At 35.9% G+C, this 18,105-nt stretch overlaps 2 long non-coding RNA genes across 3 annotated transcripts in view; one reads left to right on the top strand and one right to left on the bottom strand.

The window, feature by feature from the left end:
• LOC107310296 overlaps positions 1-2,379 on the bottom strand; it is a 55,645-nt gene extending 53,266 nt beyond the window's left edge. The window contains exon 1 of the long non-coding RNA XR_001553550.2: positions 2,286-2,379. This is a non-coding gene — a long non-coding RNA (uncharacterized LOC107310296). The remainder of the gene's footprint in view (positions 1-2,285) is intronic.
• A 53-nt stretch (positions 2,380-2,432) lies between these two features.
• LOC107310301 overlaps positions 2,433-18,105 on the top strand; it is a 31,655-nt gene continuing 15,982 nt past the window's right edge. The window contains exon 1 of one of the 2 annotated variants that reach the window (XR_001553552.2): positions 2,433-2,521. This is a non-coding gene — a long non-coding RNA (uncharacterized LOC107310301). The remainder of the gene's footprint in view (positions 2,522-18,105) is intronic. The other variant, XR_004306269.1, reaches the window with a different exon arrangement.

The raw sequence follows: 18,105 nt of genomic DNA, 5'->3' as shown, positions 1-18,105 counted from the left end.
GGACGTCAATCTTGATTATCTTTACTACTGGTTTAGAGTTTGCAGCTCACATAAAATGACCTGCAACTTTACTTCTGTCACATATTACACAACACCTTCACTTAAACACACCAGAATTTTCCCTACTTCTGAGCTGGGCTCTTCTTAAGTTTCTTTTTTTTTTTTTTTTTTATTTCCACTATACAACAGAAAATTCTTTCCTAAATCTCTTTGGATTTACTCAGTTAGTTACTATTTTTCTCCTGAGTTAATTCCTTCTTACTCCCTGGGACTGTGTTGTAAAGCTGTTCAATGAAGCAAGTGCAAACATCTGCAAGTGTGTGAACCCATGTATGGAACCTGCCATTCCTTTCTCAGCCTTTCTTTATACATAATTATTTTGGAGATTGTTTTCTTAGCTTTCTCTAAACTTTTCCCTTAATCCCACCATTTGATAGACTTTTCTTATCTATTTCCTGTTCAGCATTTACAATTTTGGAACAACCTCTTTTTGTATATTCGTAGCTATTCTACATAGATCTATGCCCAGTTCTACATCTGCTCGACTGTTTCCTGTTCTATTCTTAGATACTTCGACAATTGATTAAACTGAAATAATGTAATGCAGAACAAAAAAGTTACTCTACATTTTAATAGGAAAATCTATAGATAATACAGAAACAAATCTTACCAAAACAGAGCTGAAATTGGGCTTAGTTAAATAGTGAGAAGCAATTAGGGATAAATCTTTATAAAATGCCAAGATGTTAAACACCTCCAAAATGCAGAGAAAATTATCAGTCTGTAACCTGCCTTCAAGAAAAACTCATCTGAAACTACATACTTTAATGTGTTGTTCATTGCTCTAGCCATCATTACAGCACAATGTAATATAAGGTGCAGATTTAACAGGCAATCAAGAGAATCAGATTGTTTCTATTTTTCTGTTTGCATTTTTTTTTTCTTTTTCCTGAGGTTAACTTTACTGTGGATATTCATCTTTGCAGGAAGAAAATAATGGAACATTTTGGCCTAAGGAATTTTTATGAACTACAGTAAATGCATGTTGATATATGTGAGCTGTTCTGTTACCTGGTTATAATGGCATTTTGTTGTTCATGAAGGAAAGCAAGATATCTTCACTAAATCAGAACATTCAAATCATTTCCCATAATTGCTTGTGGTAAGTAATTAAGTAAAGGTTATTCTGTAACAATACTGTAACTATGGTAATATGATAATAAATAAGAATGTAATTTTGTTACAAGTGATCTGTGCCACCAATAACAATTACACTCTCTTGCGTTAACCACTGTGATTAAGAAATGATTAGAAAATGAACATCTGAAGTAGAGTATAAAAATCATACAAACAAGTCATTTTCTTGGAGCTTTCCAAATTGGTGTTGGATATCATATCAGACCATATCTGCTAGACATTTTTAAGATGAAGAAGGTAAACAACCACCATGATTTTAGCCATAAAAAAGAATGACCTGTGGTTTTCTTATTATTCCACATGGCTGGCATGAAATGAACGTGGGGAATATTATACATATTTTCAATGGTTAGGCTTTGTATAATTTTAGATTTCTGTTATTTTCTAATGCAATTCCCACCAGTGACTAATCTGCGTCAGTGACAAATCTGGTCCTCACAGCTGCCACCAGAGTCCCATAGTGCAGCTACCTGCCAGCATTTCAAGAACTCATGCCCATGACCCTGAGTTAGTCCTCCCACAACAGAACGTGCTACATTCTAAAGAATTCTTGACTAAATTACTGGCTCCAGTTTAGTGTCTTACAGTATTTATTGCATCAGGCTGAATATGTGTTCAATCTTACATCTTTCTCTACCTTTGAGACAGAATGTCAAATGATAAAACCTAGAAACACCACATTTTTTTTAAACCACAGAATATGCACCCAAACCATCTTTTATCTATTTCTATCATAAGGCAATGCTGGCTGCAGGCTGCAGATCAAAGGGCAGATCACAAGTGAGGTTTACAGCCAGCACTAGCAGGAGCTGAGTGTAACCTGATCTGGAAATTAGCTCTAGCTGTTCCTAATCCAAACTGAATAAAAATGTCCATTGGGTCAGGAAAGAAAATATGCAATAATTTTTCTTAAAAGTGGGACTTTGGTAGCTCATGGATTGCTAGTTGAAAAGGGTCTTAAACTGTGGGATACAATAAATGCCCTAAATAATTGATTGCAGTAGAAATTTCGTGAATATACTGGTCCTACCAGCAGATTAGTCAGGCTATGTAACTTATCTAAAAAAACAAAATTTTTGAAACTTTACCTCTTTTCAGCGAGGTGCTCAGCTCTGCAGCAGTTACGTTCCACACTGAAGCAGGGAATTGCCTCGGCTGGTTGAAGGGCAGTGGTGTAACAGAACAGCTGCTAGGTGCCATTGTGCTCTGCATGGCAGCAGCTTTCTGATGTCACAGGGGCAGAGCCAGGAGCAGAGGCAGGATCACCCCCTGCATGAATAAAACCTACCACTAAGAAGCAGAGTTTCTCCAAGAGAATGGTCAGGTATGCTTTTTTTTTAACCACAACAACAAAAAAATCTCAGGACTGTTTGGATAAGATTAAAACTTAACAACATTTCAGGAAAAAGGAACCTGTTGCCTACTTTTCTACTACAACCCTTGGCAAGCTGACTGACTACCCTTATTCACTAGTAAAATGTCAGGATTAAGAGAATAAAAGCCTTCAAAGAGGAACTGTGAGATAGCCATCTATTGCAAAAAGGGACATGGCTTTATGTTTATCAGAATATTGCCAAGCAAAATTAAGCCCTAAATGTTATAAAGATGAATGAATAAATGACAGAGTTCCATGTTAGTAATATGTTCCTCTTTCATTAATCGCCGGATAATTTCTAGCTGTTCCTTCAGACTCTCAAGGCTACTTCAACAGGCCACTTAACTTAAGCAGAGAGACAAAAGCTATCAGAAAATATACCCAGGTCTGCTTAATCTGGTACCAAGACACCAGGTCACTGTCAAGGAAAACCATTTAGAAATAGATATTCAAATTCTTCTCTTCCTCATGGAACTACAGTTATAGGTATTTTTTTCTGTCATGAAATATAGTAATGTGTTTTATTGCCTTAACCTTTCAGCAATTTGTCTTTTGGCTAGCAACTACACCTTTTCCCTCAAATGAGCAACGCCATCACCAATAAAAAATAGTAGAATAGCTAACCAGTCACATATAAAATTTAGAAAGGTAAAAGCAGAATGCCACAGTATTAAAATATTTGAGAATGGATCAGGCATTAATATTGTGAGGCAACATTTCGTGATAAAGGTTGTGAACAGCAAGTTCATGTAATTCTCTGTTTTATTAATGGGAAGTGCTTTTAGGTACAACTGCTTTCTGTTGGGACGTTGCCATGGTAATGAGCCCTTTTGGAGGCAACAGTGTGGAAATTTATAGTTAAGCACAAAGCCCTGAAAATAATGTACTTTTATGGGAAGAAAGCCTGTTTTCTAATATGAACCTTCAAAGTTTCAGCTGAATAAAAACTAGGATTTCTTGTTGCAATGGAAAGATAGAAGGATGTACATCAGGGTACATATATCTAATACTAGAGTTGTACAATACAGAGGTAACTTGTAAACTTGTACCGCATTCATATAAACAGAGAAGGCTTTCTGCCACTCTATTTATTCTGTACTTAAAGCATAACAACAATTCCTCCACCTTTCTTTTTTCTTTTTCCTTTTTTCTTTTTTCTTTTTTCTTTTTTCTTTTTTCTTTTTTCCTTTTTCTTTTTTCTTTTTTCTTTTTTCTTTTTTCTTTTTTCTTTTTTCTTTTTTCTTTTTTCTTTTTTCTTTTTTCTTTTTTCTTTTTTCTTTTTGTGTGTGTGTGTGTGTGTGTGTGTGTGTGTGTTCTGGTCCTGTCATTCCTCATTTGTGAAAATAAAGCTGTATAATAATCTCAAACTCTACATATGACAAACTGAGGAATATAAAGTGGGATTGCAAGGAAAATTGGTAAATTTAAATTTTGAATGCAAGAGAGAAAGTTGATATTTGTAGATCCTTTAACTGCTCATCCTTAAAAATCATTCTAATTGCACATTTATATCTAAGATAATGTTAAAGTTTACTATCATGTGCCTCTAGTAAGAAAACATCATCCCAAAGTTCTGATAGCAAAAGTCTGCTTTTGATTGATATTTGATATGAATCAAATTAAAGCAAAATGTAAGGTTTTTAGTAAATAAGAGCAAAAGTTTGAGTAAATTATTTTCAGTTTTCACAGGATTTATAAATTGCTTAAATAGTAAAATGCAAGGATTTGGACTATGCCATGACTCATACATCAGCTCAACTAGAAAATGACTGGCTGTATTTAACAGGTTTTAATGCAAGAATGTTGGCACGCTTGTCAGGGTGTGTTTTTTTCCCTTTTGAAATTATTCAAACTTAGAATTTTATTGTGGCATTTAAAAACAATAAAAATACCTGAAGTCATAGAGCTATGAAAGTTTATTTTATGACTGTAAAAATGGTAAAAGCTACCTGGGATATAATGATGAGAGTGTATGTTCAGATGCTCTAGGTTTTAAGACAGATAGTCCACAGTCAATTTTAGATAATGAATGTCCAGCAGCCTTATCATGTCTTAATAGCTAGAATAAGAAATACACTTTCAGTAAGAATTTCTGAGCCAGAAGTAGAAAAAATAAAACATCATATGATGTACTATGAAGTAAATTTAACCTGAAAACATTTTTAGCAAGAAACTGTAATGAGAAACAGTTTTTCAGGAATCTCAGAGCACAAATGAGGTGTGAATCTTTCTAACTTGTATTGAGTAGCATACCTCTTCACTCTAGATGCAGCTGAAGTTTGGCTTCTGGGTGTGAAATTCAATTCTGGTAACACCGTTAGGCATCTATTTACACAATTAGAGCCACTTATAATGATTGAAGAGGTACATAGAAATTTTTATGAGATTACAACTACCCTGGATACCAGCTGAAGCTGTGAAGTGGAAATGTCTCAGGATGTGTAGGTTACAGATGAAAATTATCTTTCACCTACTGTTTGGAAATCACACCTGCTAACATAGAAGTTTTTCTTGTCCAGTTTGAGATGCATTTGTTTTCTAAAGATATGGATCAAAAAATTTAGCACAAGGCAAACCACAGAGCACAGGCCTTTTTTATTTATTTATCTATTTATTTATTTATTTATTTATTTATTTATTGAGCCCCTAATGTCTCTTAAATTTCATGGTAAGTCTTGTTGCTTCTCTTGACCACTTTGCAGCTTCTCAGAGGTTTAACTGCTTGCAGAGTCATCTTAAGCCTTTGCAGCTCACCTCTTTAGAGTTTGCAGACATTATTTCAAGTAAATTTATTTTATTTAGACGTCATGTAGCTTTATTTTAAAAAGTAATTTCATAAAGAACAAATTTGATACAAAAAAAGACTGAACACCTGAGACTTTCACTTTGAGTCAAAGCATTTCAGAAAACTGTAAAGAGACTAACTGCAAAACTTCCTTCCAAATGCACATATACGTCCCTGTCCTTTATAGCTTTGATCAAAAACTTTTTACTCTTTTAAGTGCATTCAAAAACAGATAAAATCTGATATCACAGAATTTCATCCTAATTCTAGAAATGCGGAAATCTCTTTTGAGATTTCCCACCAGACTCACAGTGTAAAAAGTCTGTGAACTCTCTGAAGCTCAGTCATAGGAAATACCATATAGAATACTCATTTAGTTTATTAATGCTACATTTCTTTTGCAGATGACACTGTGCTAGCTGTGTATCATTGCATTTGCAAACTGTTTTTAGTGTTAACACACCCAGATTTGAATAAATACAGTATCCTCAGTTCCAATCAACTTTAACAGACTGTTTGTTCAGTTGCTACTGGAAACACTGGACAACATACAGCAATAAAAACACAAAATATTACTGCAAAATGGCACTCAATGCATCATTCAGTGAGCAACAGAATAAATAGCAGTGGTGATTAGCTATTATATATGTATATTGTATTTTGCAATTAGAATTCTTTAAGTACTATTTTAATAGAAAAAAAATAAATACATCATTGGCTTTATTAACTTGCCTGCTTTAGTTCAGATGTTCTAATCATTTACAATTATGCCTGGTATGATTAGAAGTATCTCTAAGAAATGGTTGAGCAGCATATTGTAAAATACAATTCAGAGCTCTCCAGGCCAGACATTTTAACACTGAATATGTCAGTAGAATATGCAGTAAAACTTAGCAAATAGAAAATAGGAATTTCACTTCCTCAAACATTATAACAGCTACCTTTAAGCAAAGTTGTATTCATACTTTTATAGTGTTCTACACTTAAATACTTTCTGTCAGTTTCCAGTTAAATGCAACGTCAGTCTAAAATCTATTCATCTTTATCTCTCTCTAAAGTGCTAGTGACCAAATTATATTTGAAAGATTAAAGAAACTTAAGTAACTGAGAAAGTTTTGCTGTCTATGCTGTGCTGGAATACACCAAAAAACCACATCAGTCCTCTCTGCAGACACACTGCACCCCTGTAGTCAATTAACCAAGGAAAATCTTTCAAGGACATACACCACGTTTTGAGTTGACTCAGCATATGTGCTATCCCCTTTCTTTGCTACTGTGTGACTCTATCAATGCAAAAAAATTGACAACTCTTAAGACCAGCATTACCCAACTGGAAAGGAAGAAACAAAGAAAATTAAAGTTTATTACAGGATGTCTATTACATTTCTTCTGCTTTTTTTTTTAAGCATCTGTAGACTATTTTGTACAAATTACCACTCTGATAGAAACAGAGTACAATTAGTGCAGGCAGAAACAAATCTGTGATGCATAATGAATACATAAAACCAGAGAAAAAAATCTATTCCTTATATTTTCTTTCCTGTCTATATGATTTTACAAAAACAAACAAAAAATAAGTAAATCTTTTCATCAAATCTAAGGAATACCACTATAGCTCTTTGATGTCTATAAGCTGGCAAGCTGAGTACCAAATAGTGTGCCCTCTAATGTCAGAAAACCCAAGGGAGTTACCAAGAAAGATGCATCTGTCAGATATGCACTATCCTAAAGTGTTTAATGGGCACAGAAGCAGACAGTACCACATTCTGGAGTCTTTCAAGTATGAAATGGCCTTTTTTATTTCAATCCTTGTGAAGAAAATTTATGCTTCAAAAATTACAGAAAAATAATTAAAATTTCAAGGTCTTTTTCCCTCTGAATTGCTTTCCTGGGTGCAGAGTGTATCATTCTTAGTAATTACCACTGAAGTAGTTTTTTGTTTGGAAACTGTACAGCAAGGATCTGAAAATACTTTGTGTCATTCACAGCAAATGAAATTATAAACAAGTCAGCAGAAACTAAGTAATCTAATTTATCCTTATTTCTAGGTAAGAAGGACTATAATATGCTTCATACCTTACTTGTCATGCTGTTGAAACATAAGATAGGTAATCTCTGAAGCTGGGGTAAGAGGGCAGAAGTGACCAGCTACCACTGACTTTCAAGTGGGAACTGGGAACTAATTGTACCTCTGTACATCTTTCTGAATACTGTTCACAGAACTGTAGGGCTTGGAAGGAACCTTTAGAGATCGTTGAGTCCAACCCCCTTGCCTAAGCAGGTTCCCTTAAACCAGGTTGCACAGGTAGGAGCCCAGGCAGGTCTTCAATGTTTCTAGAAAAGGAGACTCTACAGAATCTCTGGGCAGCCCGTTCCAGTGCTCCATCACCCTTACTGTGAAGAAGTTCCTTACGCACATTTGTGTGGAACTTCCTGTGCTTCAGTTTGTGGCCATTTACCTTTGTCCTTTTGCTATGTGCTGCTGAAAAGAGTCTTGTCTCATCCCTTTGCCTCTTGCACCTTAAATATTTATAGACACTGATCAGATCCCCTCTGAGTCATCTTTTCTCAAGGCTGAACAGACCCAGATCACTCAGCCTTTCCTCATAGGGGACATGCTCCAGGGTTTTATCATGTTTGTGGCCCTCCTCTGGACTCTTTACAGGATATCCCTGTCTATTTGCACCAAGGACCCCAGAACTGGACACAATACTTCAGGTGAGGCTTCACCAGAGCTGAGAAGAGAGGGAGGATCAACTCCCTTGACCTGCTGGCCACACTCCTTTTCACCCAGGATGCCATTGGCCTTCCTGGCCACCAGGGCACATTCTGGCTCATGGCCAACCTGCTGTCCATAGGACCCCCAGGTCCCTCTCTGCTGAGCTCCTCCCCAGAAGGTCAGCCCCCAACCTGTACAGCTGCATGCAGTTATTCCTCTCTAGATGCAAGACTCTACACTTGGTCTTGTTAAACCTCTGCTGGTTCCTCTCTGCCCAGCTTTCCAGTACTACACCATGTGCTTCTTGATACTATAGGTACTTTAAACTTCTCATTATTGGAAAAAAAACCTGAGATATCAATGCATATTACATTTTAATAGAAAACACTACAAACAAAGAACAGATGCAGTTAAAGGGAGTAAAAATTATTTTGTATAAAAAAAATATATTTATCTTCAAAAGAGTTTCTATTCAAAATATGAGAAAATGTGTATCAGTAACCAGGAAATTTTTGAAATAATAAAACCAAAAGAGTTCAATAGAAAAGCATAATGCTAAGAGAGAAAGATATACTTAAAAATCAACTTGTTTCTAGGTGGGAAAAAAAGTGATTCTAGTTGTAACAAGTTGCACAAAAACTGATAGTACTGCATGTCAGATGATATAGAATCAAAGAACCCTTAGAATTGGAAGGGACCTCTGAAGGCCATATAGTCCATCTTTCCTGTAATGAACAGGCACATTCAGAACTAGATCAGGTTGCCCAGAGTCTTATCCAGCTTTACCTTGAAAGTCTTCAGGGATGAGGCATCAACCACATCACTATGCAACCTGTTACAATACCTCACCATCTTTATATTAAAATATTTTTTCTTTATTCCTAACCTAAATCTATCCTCTATGAGCTTGAAGCCTTTTCCCCTTGTTCTGTCAACACAGACCCTACTAAGGAATCTGTTTCCTTCTTTCTTGTAGCTGACACTGACAGGCTGCTATCAGGTCTTCTATTCTCCAGGCTTCTGTTCTCCCGGCTAGCTTTCAGCTTGTCCTCATAGGAGAGATGCTCCAGTCCATGGATCATTTTTATAGCCCTTCTCTGGATGCTCTCCAACAGGTCTATGTCACTTGTATACTGAGGACTCCACATCTGGACACAGTACTCCAGGTGAGGTCTGACCAGCACAGAGTACAGGGGCAGGATCACTTCCCTTGCCCTGCTGGAAACACTTTTTAAATGCACTTCAGGATGCCTTTGGCCTTCTGTGCTGGGAGGGCACATTTCTGGCTCATGTCCAGCTTACTATCCACCAGTAGCCCTAGGTCTTCTTTGGAATGACTGCATTCAATCCTTTCATCCCTCAGCTTGTATTGGTACTGAGGGTTGCCTCAACCCAGGTGTAAGATCTCGCATTTGGATTTTCCAAACCTCATGAATTTCTCCTAGGCTCAGGGCTGTCTAGGTCCCTCTGAATGGCATCCTGTCCCTCAGATGTGTCAACCACACCCCACAGATTGGTGTCATCAGCAAACTTGCTGAGGGTGCACTCAGCTCCATTGTTAATGTGATTAATAAGGATCTTAAAGATTATCTGCCCCAACACCAATGCCTGGGGACACAACTCATCACCAATCTCCATCCAGATATGGAGCCACTGCTTAAAAATAGAATGCCAGACCTACAGTGGCAGATTACAGTTTGGATCATGAATCCAGTTTCTTTGTGCCATCCCCAGTACCAGGGAGCTGTGTGCCTTCAGTGCATTTGTATCACACAGGGTCTTCTGTCTTCAGCTCAATCACATACCTTTTCTCTGCCTCATTCTATACTTTCAGCCAAGTTATATAAGATATATCAACAGCACTTTCCAGAGTCGTATTTCCTTGTGGCTCTAATGGTGATACAGTTATGGCCTTTCTTTTGCATATCCCAATATTATTCTTATGGTCATTTCAAGGGGGAAGCTTCAATCAGTGTTAATGACATTAGGAAGATTAAAAAAAAAAAAAAAAAAAAAAAAAAGTCAATGAGTTTGAAATTTTACTGATGAAAACTATATCATTGCCATAGGATATGGCACCGAGTGTGCCCCGATGGCACAGTGGTAGGAACGCCACGTTGCAACACCAGAGGCCTGGGTTTGAATCCCCCCTGTGGTGCAAGTGGTAGAAGTGCTGCTCTGCTACAAAGGAGTCTCGAAAACCGGGGGTTGGACTCAATGATCTCTAAGGTCCCTTTCAACCCGCATGAGACTATGAGACTATGAGATAAATAATTACTAGGGGGAACACGTTGCACTGGAGAGGAATTACAAGCAGTACCTGTGCCTTTGGACTTGCACCACTTCCTTTTCCAGATGTCCACAGAGTGAGGTTATTTCTTTCACTTTTCCTCTCTCTCTGTGTCATTCCCTCTCTTTTTATTTAATATACTCCAGGTAATGATTTTCAGTGTTTGAGTGTATGAAATCGACTACATACCTAAAGGTATCTATCTATCTGTCTACCTTCCCACCTATTTATTAAAATAATTAAAACATGCATTTTGAAATGGAGGTAGTGGAGTAGCAGGTCCTCAGCAACAGCTCTATCACTCTATTTGCCAGTGTGAGTATACCAAGTGAAGCAAACTGTCAGTTGTAATAGAAAAAGATTATCTTACCAGAATGCAAAGTAAGACAGGACTACACAAGGCCTTGAGCTGAAGTTTCCATAACTGAGTCATTCTTAATCAATGGGGGACCAAAGAACTGTTTCCAACTGAATTGACAGTAGCAGTTGATTTAGAACCAGCTGCACAGTGACAAACTGCCAAGAGCAGATGGTATTCACACAAGATCTCTAAAAGAAATCAGAAGTGAAATCTCTGAAGTTCTGTGTTCACTGTATAGCTTATTACTTAAGTCAGCCTCCATAGTGGGAAGTAGTATATGCTGCACTATTTGATAAAGTTCTCCTTGGAAACATCCAAAGAAAGCCCTAGAAAGCTGACTTTCACACCAAGGAGATAAGTTGAAAGATAATAAAGAATAGAACAAGGATATATAGAAATATATATTTATATGCAAGGCATATGGGGGACACTTTCATTAAGGAAAGTGTAAAATTATCTCATAATTTATTACAGAAAGAGTGAAGATTTTGTGATTAACAACTTTTAAGAAGATTTTTTATTAAAAAAGGAAATCAAGAAATCGTGAAATTAAAAAGAAGGATGTTGCTAGTTATAATTTAGAATGAGAAAAAGTGTTGTTCAGGGTCTGTGCTGTGCCACATACGAGTGACCTTGGAGAAGAGGTCAAAACAGTGGCAACAAAATTTGCTAGTGATGTAAAAGTGCTCAGAATAATCTAGTTGATGTCTTTAAATGTAATGCATAAGAAAACAAACCTTGGACTATTCAAATCCAGTAGTATTGAATAAATTAACCACTTCAACTCTCAGAATCTTAAAAACTTCATTGCTAGACATATTCTGAGGACTGCTGATGATAAAACATTTTTAAAACCAGCAGAAGCATAAAGAGTGAAAGAAACGTTCTCTACAAGCCACAGGTGAATGTTAAGTATTGTCTAAAACACAAATAAAGTAAGAATTTTTTGAAGAAATATTGCAAATAGAGAAAACGTCAGTATTACTGTGTGAATGCATGATGCAAACTGAAANGTATTGTCTAAAACACAAATAAAGTAAGAATTTTTTGAAGAAATATTGCAAATAGAGAAAACGTCAGTATTACTGTGTGAATGCATGATGCAAACAGAAAAGAGGAAAATAAATAGACATATGGCAAGTCTATTTTTTAATGTGGACAAAAATACATCTGTTTGTATAATAAATAAATTGCATAGTGAATCAATTTGCGATCACTTAGCTGTTGACCATTAGTCTGCACATAGTGCAAAAGCAGAATGAAAAAAAAAAAAATGTTTTAACAATATATGATTAAGTTATGGAATTCAGCAATATAGGAAGAAAACTATATAAACTTATAAAAACAAACTCTGTAACCAGAATTAGGTTATAAAGCAGGTATATGTTTATTCAGCGCTGGGCACATGGGGGATCACTCTTCCTGTCATGTGCACCAATAGACAGGAGTGTTAGACAGTTAGAGCAAGAGTATACATATTCATCAAATTTCCAAGAAATCATTAACGCATTCATTGTTTTTCTGGGAACTCATTTACATGCTGTCCCTCCTACTGATGCATGTGCAGTCTGTAGCAGGGGTCTCGCTCTGGTGGTCGTTGGGATGAAGTCAGAAGTCTTCCTCAGGTTGACCTCTCGTCTTTGACCCAGCTCCTTCACTTAGTCTGGTCAAAACCAGTTTCTTTGGCTACCCTTCCCTTATGTATACCCAGCTGTATTGTCTTAACTATAGACCCAGCTGTATTGTAACTATAGCAATGTCGACATGTCCCACTGGTCCTTTTCTTCTGACATTCCCCAAAGCCTAGGATACTTAATCTTCATGAAAGGCCCATATTTACCTGATACCTACTTTCAAAATAAATCTAAAGTCTGAGGAATACCTGGAGAAGACATAGGTTCGTACAACCTCTACTTTAAGTCTATTCAGATTTTTAATTTTCACAGGGAAGATATTTTGCTGCTTGGGTTAATTTGAAATGCACATTTAAGTACGACAGAATTATTTAAAATCCATTTTTACATCTGAGTGTATTGTATGAAAACTGCTTCTTTGGAGGGCTACAGCTAGGTTTTAAATATGTCTGATGATTGTCCGCAACTATATGGACTACATGTATGATTAATATGTGCTAGTATAATTGTTCAGAAACATCTGCATTCTGCTCTAAAATGTTTTCACAGACATTACAGCAGTGGAGGTTCTGTTATTTTAAGCCTAAATGGATGAACAAGGAATAATATACAAAGAAAAACTTCTATATTATCATGAATAGTTTTCCTTTAGCACAGATGTTTCTAAGTTAAATTTAATGATTTTGGCATATAGAATAATTTTCTCTTTTTACTTTTTAAATTATCTGAGTTGTAACTGTTCTTTTTTTTAACATGCATATTGTGTGTAGCTGTAAAGGAGCAGTTTAATGAAACCCATTAGACCACTTTGCTATAAGTTTTCCAATACAAATGTGTCTGATTTCCTGATTCTAGCTTTTAGCTGTAAATGTCAGTTTGGATCTATTTCTTTCAACCAGTAAAGTTATGTTCATCAGACTTCATATTTCTTGAAAAGTGCAGGCTTTTCACTTATGAAGCAGCTTGTTATCATTCAATTAGTAAGGCTGTAAATGCTCTCTGCATTTGACAAGTTTTAGCTACTTGACAATGTACCTCAATATTAAAGACTAATTCAAGTAATTAGGCATACATTAAGACACTTAGTTTTTATTGTTGTGGTCACAAAAGAACAGGTGAATGATATGCAAAATTAGATCTCCCTCTCTTCCAAGAGTTAAATTGCATGACACCGTGGATCCAGCATAGACTTAAGTCCTTAGTCTCTAAGGGTCATCATTATTGAATGAGGAAAAAATAAATAAATAAATAAATAAATAAATAAATAAATAAAACGTCCCCATTGAAAATATTTCTAGCTGTACAACCATTTTTCAAAGAACTATAATAATAATTCTAAACTCTCATTGAAATATGTTTGGAAAAACAAAAACTCAAGAACTTTTACTTCGCTTGTCAACTTAATCATAATATATGTTTGTGTTTCCTGTTCTCTTTGGTTTCTGTGCTGAAATAATTCCTAAAAGAACAATTTTCATATCTTTGGACACAGTTAACAGTTGGGGGGAAAAAAAATCTGAATTTTTATGATCTTTCACTTTATTGAAACTTCCTAAGTTAAATAATATGGCTATCCAGTTATTCAAGTTGTAAAGAAGAGAACTAGGGAAATGAGGTGGTATCTGATTACCTAATGTAACTGAGCAAGGAATCATTGAACTAAATAGCTGAAAACAATAATGGATATTTTTCTCACTAGGCACGTTAAAATCTTAGAAAGAAGGAGGCAGAGATATGAATATGTGGACATCTTCCATAATATTAAGGAGAATTCAGTGGAAAACAGGAGGATCTGTGGATTCTATCAGAGATGCTGTTACAATGATCAAAACTTAGCATAAGCCTAAAAACATAAGCCTAAGAAAATCAAAGCAAGTAAGAACAATGAAGTGTCTTTTGTTTACTTGTCTCTATCTGCAAATGTCTTGTATGGGATAAAAAAGTCAGTGATTCTGAAACTCTTATGTGACCTGTGTATTTGTTTAACTACTGCCTGAAGATGTGAACTTCAACAAAAGCTGAAATTTCTCCAAAGGGATTGAAGACAGAGCACTTACTTCAGTGTTCAGACAGCTGAGAAGTAAACGGCTCTGAAATAAAATCTAAGACAGTACAGAGCAGCCAATTGGAAATTATGCTGAGAAAGGGACTTGTTGCCAGGGCTGTAATAGACAGCAGAAGTCTTTCTGGTCACAGTTCATCAAATAAGTAATAACTATGAACCTTGACAAGTAAAAGGTTTTCCAGTATTTCCTTAATGCAGAACCAGATCGTATCAACAAACTTAAACCCTAAATTCCTTTTGAAATTAATGATACATTGTGTTTAAATACTAATGTTAACACTGTCTGTAGAAAAAAATTCCCCTTTGAGAGAGACATTCAGAATACTTGATGCTACTCTAGCCTTGCAGAAATAACAGACAGCTTTCCTCAAAGATGCTTGATCCAGTTTACTTATGGCAATAATGCTAAGGACAAGCCCATGAAAATATTTCTATGTTGGAGTACATTTTTATCAGTTCTTGTTTGTAGCACCATATATATTCACAAAACAAACAGTTTTCATATCACAGGAGAGGTGATTTTTCATTGGAACAGTGTTCAAAGTTAAAATGTAAGACTTGCCATGTGTCTCTGGATTATTATTTACATGTTACATCACGTTACATACTCAGAAGTTCTTTTCAAAGAAATTCTTGAAGCATTATGAGCTTTACTTGCATTCCCTGCTTACATTACAGTTTTGCTGCATTACGCGATAACTTATGAAATTATCCACACAAAATCCATGTTAACATCTCGATTTTTGTGAAGATATAAGGAACAACTTTTAGTGGTAGCTGTGTACATCAGAACACAGCTGTTTCATGGACTGTACTATGCTTCCTGAGCATGCATATTAGCTAAAGCTTATTTTCAGAGAGTCACTTTGTCTCTATGGTTGATGACTGGTACTGCTGTAATCAGTACATTTGGGACCCTGGAAAAGAATTTCAATTGGTAGCAACTAAGAAGTAATTGTATATCCTCTATGGTGTTTTCTTTACTATCTACTCTTCAACTTGAAACATAGAGAGTTGCTACTCTGCTCCTTCCTTAGCTTTCACTTAATACAATGAACTGGAGAGTCACATGACTCTCCATACCAGAACTTCGAGGTTTCTTGCCACTGGAATTTACTTAGTATGTGAGGAACTGATGTTAATGTAGTGATAATACAGCACTAAGGGATGTAGTAATATGAGTCTCTGGAAAAGGAGGTGCTATGGACTTAAATTTCAGTCTTATGTCAGTGACCTCTCAAATCTTTATCTTTTCCATGTACAAATAATACTTCTCCTTGTATAGTAAATCATAAAAGCATTGTGTGGAATCATGCAAACCTTCCTCTGGTGTGTGAGCATTTGAAAGGTAGCTGAGGCATTCATAGAAAAGAAATGGAATTAAAGTTGGAAAAGACCTTTACGAGTCATCTAGTCAAAACACTTCTCAAAGCAGAACTCTGAAGTTAGATCATGTTCTTTAAAACCTTTTTCAGCTGAGTAGTGAATGCCTAAAAGAGTGTACTCCACCACTGTAGAACTCATTTGAATGCTTGGCTCCCTGTGATTTTTTTTTTTTTTAAACTAATTTAAATTTATATTTCTGATACTGAGTTGCCTCTTGTCCTGCTATTATGTACTTCCAACAGCAATCTGATCTGAACTGATTTATAACATTGCTAAGGACAGCAATTAGATTCCCTGTTTAGCCTTATCATTTCCAGGCCTCAAAATTAGCATTCTCACATTCCCCTAAAATGGCATGTGCTCTACTTCTCTCTTATTTCTGTGCTTGCTCCTTTTTTTCAGCACCTTCTCTCTCTTGGGAAGACAAAATGTGGACACTATTCCAAATGTGATAACTTCCTTTTTTCTGCACCCCAGAATGTCTAACCTTACTGACAGATGACCAAGGGCCCCAGTGCCATCTTCAGAAGTTTAATTATTAAAGGATTTTCAGTAATGGACTGTTCTTCTGTTTAGCCAAGATAGAATAGGTAGCAAAACAGAGCCTAGTCCCTAACTTTTTTTTTTGAGCTCAATAGCACACTATAAGTAGGTTTGCAGACAATCTGTGATTACTAAGATTATTCAGTGCCTGAAACATTCATTGCATTTAAGTATTTTGTGGATGCCTTGCACAATTTAGAATAAGGCCTGAGACCAATATATAGAATTGAAAGAAATTAAATGTTCTGAGATTCTCTTTGGAATTGTTTCAGTGTATTTGTTCATAAGGAAAAGGCAGAACAAAACCAAAACCTAACCTTTTGGGTTTCATTTATTTTTATGTTGGACTTATCATTCTTAGTGCCACTATGCCACTGAAAATATCTGATGTAAAAGTAGTCTTTAGTATCGTGAGGCTTAACATTAAAAAACTCCACTGAGACATAGCAACTTTCTAGTTTCTTCCTATTTCTCACAGAAAGTTATAGGTAAACTCCAACATGTCTGTTCTTGGTCAACAAGGAAGCACTGCTCTTACCTTCTTTGCATCAAGGACAAGAACATGTGTGAGAGCAATTGCGTAGTGCTCTACTACAGAGGCTTATATATAGAATTCTTCTCTGTGTTACAAAGGTTCCTAGTCTTATTGAAGTGTGCCCATTTTAAATAATGCCTATGATCAGTAGCTCCATATGAGTAATTTTCAGGTTGAATTTTTTCCTCATTCTGTACCTCAATGGCCAATGAAAATTTACAGAATTTTTATTATATCTACAGGTACAGAGGAGAGAAGCTTATAATTCTTAATTATTCTGTATGAAACCAGTATTCACAACAGTATATAAATTTTCTGTTTTTCTTGTGCATGTGAAAAAAAATAAAATACTGGAACCCTACCTTGTATATATCAATAAAAGCTCTGCTCTGGTGAAAACCAACAATAAGACAGAATAAGTCTATGTCTTTCTAGCCTTTTCATTTGGATTACCTAACTGTAGTTTATTCCTGCAAAGCAGCAGCACTGAGTTCTGCTCTCTAGTGACAGCAACAGGACCTGAGGGAATGGCATGGAGCTGCATCGGGGGTAGTTCAGGTTGGATGTCAGGAAAAGTTTCATCACCAGAGGTTGACTGAGCACTGGAACAGGCTCCCCAAGGTAGTGGTCCCCACCTGCCAGAGCTCAAGAAATATTTGGACAGCGCTCTTAGAAATGTGGCCTTAATTTTGGGTAGTCTTGTGTGGAGCCAGGAATTGAATTCAAGGATATTTGTGGGCTTATTCCAACTGGGGGTATTCTATGATTCTATCATTCTATGATTCTTTTTATTTTAGAAGAGGATCTTTTCCTTATCTTAGAATGAAAGCAATGAAATCTTAAGTATGTTAGACTATCTTCTATAAGTCTAAAATCCCCGTTTTGTAAATAGGAAAAAAACACATGAATTAAATGCTAAGTCATTTTTATGAGTTTACAAACTACTGTTGCTGGATGAGAAAACAAACATATCTCTAGTTAACATAGTTTAACATATGTCATGCTACATTATAACACAAGTCTAGCTGAAAAATTACTGCAGTCTTTGCTTTAGAACAGGAGTCCAAAATTTATAGTGCTATTCCCCACAACCCAGATGTTTACAGAGTTGCTTTGTTGTTTTTTCCTGACATTCAAAACATTCTTGGAATAACCAACTTTCCCTTCCATCTGAGGAATGTGAGGTATTTTTAATGAAAAAAACATCTCAGAAAA

Source organism: Coturnix japonica, chromosome 2 (assembly GCF_001577835.2).
Source record: "Coturnix japonica isolate 7356 chromosome 2, Coturnix japonica 2.1, whole genome shotgun sequence".
NCBI classification, from domain to species: Eukaryota; Metazoa; Chordata; class Aves; order Galliformes; family Phasianidae; genus Coturnix; species Coturnix japonica.
Note: the sequence above shows the minus strand (reverse complement) of the source record. Positions and strands in the feature narration are given on the sequence as shown.